The sequence below is a fragment of the Phaseolus vulgaris genome, chromosome 11 (assembly GCF_051622355.1).
Source record: "Phaseolus vulgaris cultivar YP4 chromosome 11, ASM5162235v1, whole genome shotgun sequence".
Lineage (NCBI taxonomy): Eukaryota > Viridiplantae > Streptophyta > Magnoliopsida > Fabales > Fabaceae > Phaseolus > Phaseolus vulgaris.
The window spans coordinates 55,540,001-55,545,000 of NC_143508.1; positions in this window are offsets into that span (position 1 = coordinate 55,540,001).

Below are 5,000 nucleotides of genomic sequence, written 5' to 3' on the forward strand. Positions count from 1 at the left end.
CTCAATCCTCACAAATGCCTTCAAAGTGATGTGGGAGAAGTTTGGGATCAAAAGGAATTGATCTTGACATGGTTGGTGCATAGCCAAGTTCATGATTTTGTGGCTTGGTGGTGATTTTGGTGAAAAACGAAAATCATGGTTTTGGAAAACTGGCTGGACTCAATCCTCACAAATGCCTTCAAAGTGATGTGGGAGAAGTTTGGGATCAAAAGGAATTGATCTTGACATGGTTGGTGCATAGCCAAGTTCATGATTTTGTGACTTGGTGGTGATTTTGTGGCTTGGTGGTGATTTTGGTGAAAAACGAAAATCATGGTTTTGGAAAACTGGCTGGACTCAATCCTCACAAATGCCTTCAAAGTGATGTGGGAGAAGTTTGGGATCAAAAGGAATTGATCTTGACATGGTTGGTGCATAGCAAAGTTCATGATTTTGGTGTTTTGGCTTGATTTTGTGGCTTGGTGGTGATTTTGGTGAAAAACGAAAATCATGGTTTTGGAAAACTGGCTGGACTCAATCCTCACAAATGCCTTCAAAGTGATGTGGGAGAAGTTTGGGATCAAAAGGAATTGATCTTGACATGGTTGGTGCATAGCAAAGTTCATGATTTTGGTGTTTTGGCTTGATTTTGTGGCTTGGTGGTGATTTTGGTGAAAAACGAAAATCATGGTTTTGGAAAAGTGGCTGGACTGAATCCTCACAAATGCCTTCAAAGTGATGTGGGAGAAGTTTGGGATCAAAAGGAATTGATCTTGACATGGTTGGTGCATAGCCAAGTTCATGATTTTGGTGTTTTGGCTTGATTTTGTGGCTTGGTGGTGATTTTGGTGAAAAACGAAAATCATGGTTTTGGAAAACTGGCTGGACTCAATCCTCACAAATGCCTTCAAAGTGATGTGGGAGAAGTTTGGGATCAAAAGGAATTGATCTTGACATGGTTGGTGCATAGCCAAGTTCATGATTTTGTGACTTGGTGGTGATTTTGGTGAAAAACGAAAATCATGGTTTTGGAAAACTGGCTGGACTCAATCCTCACAAATGCCTTCAAAGTGATGTGGGAGAAGTTTGGGATCAAAAGGAATTGATCTTGACATGGTTGGTGCATAGCCAAGTTCATGATTTTGTGGCTTGGTGGTGATTTTGGTGAAAAACGAAAATCATGGTTTTGGAAAACTGGCTGGACTCAATCCTCACAAATGCCTTCAAAGTGATGTGGGAGAAGTTTGGGATCAAAAGGAATTGATCTTGACATGGTTGGTGCATAGCCAAGTTCATGATTTTGTGACTTGGTGGTGATTTTGTGGCTTGGTGGTGATTTTGGTGAAAAACGAAAATCATGGTTTTGGAAAACTGGCTGGACTCAATCCTCACAAATGCCTTCAAAGTGATGTGGGAGAAGTTTGGGATCAAAAGGAATTGATCTTGACATGGTTGGTGCATAGCAAAGTTCATGATTTTGGTGTTTTGGCTTGATTTTGTGGCTTGGTGGTGATTTTGGTGAAAAACGAAAATCATGGTTTTGGAAAACTGGCTGGACTCAATCCTCACAAATGCCTTCAAAGTGATGTGGGAGAAGTTTGGGATCAAAAGGAATTGATCTTGACATGGTTGGTGCATAGCAAAGTTCATGATTTTGGTGTTTTGGCTTGATTTTGTGGCTTGGTGGTGATTTTGGTGAAAAACGAAAATCATGGTTTTGGAAAAGTGGCTGGACTGAATCCTCACAAATGCCTTCAAAGTGATGTGGGAGAAGTTTGGGATCAAAAGGAATTGATCTTGACATGGTTGGTGCATAGCCAAGTTCATGATTTTGGTGTTTTGGCTTGATTTTGTGGCTTGGTGGTGATTTTGGTGAAAAACGAAAATCATGGTTTTGGAAAAGTGGCTGGACTGAATCCTCACAAATGCCTTCAAAGTGATGTGGGAGAAGTTTGGGATCAAAAGGAATTGATCTTGACATGGTTGGTGCATAGCCAAGTTCATGATTTTGGTGTTTTGGCTTGATTTTGTGGCTTGGTGGTGATTTTGGTGAAAAACGAAAATCATGGTTTTGGAAAACTGGCTGGACTCAATCCTCACAAATGCCTTCAAAGTGATGTGGGAGAAGTTTGGGATCAAAAGGAATTGATCTTGACATGGTTGGTGCATAGCCAAGTTCATGATTTTGGTGTTTTGGCTTGATTTTGTGGCTTGGTGGTGATTTTGGTGAAAAACGAAAATCATGGTTTTGGAAAAGTGGCTGGACTGAATCCTCACAAATGCCTTCAAAGTGATGTGGGAGAAGTTTGGGATCAAAAGGAATTGATCTTGACATGGTTGGTGCATAGCCAAGTTCATGATTTTGGTGTTTTGGCTTGATTTTGTGGCTTGGTGGTGATTTTGGTGAAAAACGAAAATCATGGTTTTGGAAAACTGGCTGGACTCAATCCTCACAAATGCCTTCAAAGTGATGTGGGAGAAGTTTGGGATCAAAAGGAATTGATCTTGACATGGTTGGTGCATAGCCAAGTTCATGATTTTGGTGTTTTGGCTTGATTTTGTGGCTTGGTGGTGATTTTGGTGAAAAACGAAAATCATGGTTTTGGAAAACTGGCTGGACTCAATCCTCACAAATGCCTTCAAAGTGATGTGGGAGAAGTTTGGGATCAAAAGGAATTGATCTTGACATGGTTGGTGCATAGCCAAGTTCATGATTTTGTGACTTGGTGGTGATTTTGTGGCTTGGTGGTGATTTTGGTGAAAAACGAAAATCATGGTTTTGGAAAACTGGCTGGACTCAATCCTCACAAATGCCTTCAAAGTGATGTGGGAGAAGTTTGGGATCAAAAGGAATTGATCTTGACATGGTTGGTGCATAGCAAAGTTCATGATTTTGGTGTTTTGGCTTGATTTTGTGGCTTGGTGGTGATTTTGGTGAAAAACGAAAATCATGGTTTTGGAAAACTGGCTGGACTCAATCCTCACAAATGCCTTCAAAGTGATGTGGGAGAAGTTTGGGATCAAAAGGAATTGATCTTGACATGGTTGGTGCATAGCCAAGTTCATGATTTTGTGGCTTGGTGGTGATTTTGGTGAAAAACGAAAATCATGGTTTTGGAAAACTGGCTGGACTCAATCCTCACAAATGCCTTCAAAGTGATGTGGGAGAAGTTTGGGATCAAAAGGAATTGATCTTGACATGGTTGGTGCATAGCCAAGTTCATGATTTTGTGACTTGGTGGTGATTTTGTGGCTTGGTGGTGATTTTGGTGAAAAACGAAAATCATGGTTTTGGAAAACTGGCTGGACTCAATCCTCACAAATGCCTTCAAAGTGATGTGGGAGAAGTTTGGGATCAAAAGGAATTGATCTTGACATGGTTGGTGCATAGCAAAGTTCATGATTTTGGTGTTTTGGCTTGATTTTGTGGCTTGGTGGTGATTTTGGTGAAAAACGAAAATCATGGTTTTGGAAAACTGGCTGGACTCAATCCTCACAAATGCCTTCAAAGTGATGTGGGAGAAGTTTGGGATCAAAAGGAATTGATCTTGACATGGTTGGTGCATAGCAAAGTTCATGATTTTGGTGTTTTGGCTTGATTTTGTGGCTTGGTGGTGATTTTGGTGAAAAACGAAAATCATGGTTTTGGAAAAGTGGCTGGACTGAATCCTCACAAATGCCTTCAAAGTGATGTGGGAGAAGTTTGGGATCAAAAGGAATTGATCTTGACATGGTTGGTGCATAGCCAAGTTCATGATTTTGGTGTTTTGGCTTGATTTTGTGGCTTGGTGGTGATTTTGGTGAAAAACGAAAATCATGGTTTTGGAAAAGTGGCTGGACTGAATCCTCACAAATGCCTTCAAAGTGATGTGGGAGAAGTTTGGGATCAAAAGGAATTGATCTTGACATGGTTGGTGCATAGCCAAGTTCATGATTTTGGTGTTTTGGCTTGATTTTGTGGCTTGGTGGTGATTTTGGTGAAAAACGAAAATCATGGTTTTGGAAAACTGGCTGGACTCAATCCTCACAAATGCCTTCAAAGTGATGTGGGAGAAGTTTGGGATCAAAAGGAATTGATCTTGACATGGTTGGTGCATAGCCAAGTTCATGATTTTGGTGTTTTGGCTTGATTTTGTGGCTTGGTGGTGATTTTGGTGAAAAACGAAAATCATGGTTTTGGAAAACTGGCTGGACTCAATCCTCACAAATGCCTTCAAAGTGATGTGGGAGAAGTTTGGGATCAAAAGGAATTGATCTTGACATGGTTGGTGCATAGCCAAGTTCATGATTTTGTGACTTGGTGGTGATTTTGTGGCTTGGTGGTGATTTTGGTGAAAAACGAAAATCATGGTTTTGGAAAACTGGCTGGACTCAATCCTCACAAATGCCTTCAAAGTGATGTGGGAGAAGTTTGGGATCAAAAGGAATTGATCTTGACATGGTTGGTGCATAGCCAAGTTCATGATTTTGGTGTTTTGGCTTGATTTTGTGGCTTGGTGGTGATTTTGGTGAAAAACGAAAATCATGGTTTTGGAAAACTGGCTGGACTCAATCCTCACAAATGCCTTCAAAGTGATGTGGGAGAAGTTTGGGATCAAAAGGAATTGATCTTGACATGGTTGGTGCATAGCCAAGTTCATGATTTTGTGACTTGGTGGTGATTTTGGTGAAAAACGAAAATGTTGGTTTTGGAAAACTGGCTGGACTCAATCCTCACAAATGCCTTCAAAGTGATGTGGGAGAAGTTTGGGATCAAAAGGAATTGATCTTGACATGGTTGGTGCATAGCCAAGTTCATGATTTTGGTGTTTTGGCTTGATTTTGTGGCTTGGTGGTGATTTTGGTGAAAAACGAAAATCATGGTTTTGGAAAACTGGCTGGACTCAATCCTCACAAATGCCTTCAAAGTGATGTGGGAGAAGTTTGGGATCAAAAGGAATTGATCTTGACATGGTTGGTGCATAGCCAAGTTCATGATTTTGGTGTTTTGGCTTGATTTTGTGGCTTGGTGGTGATTTTGG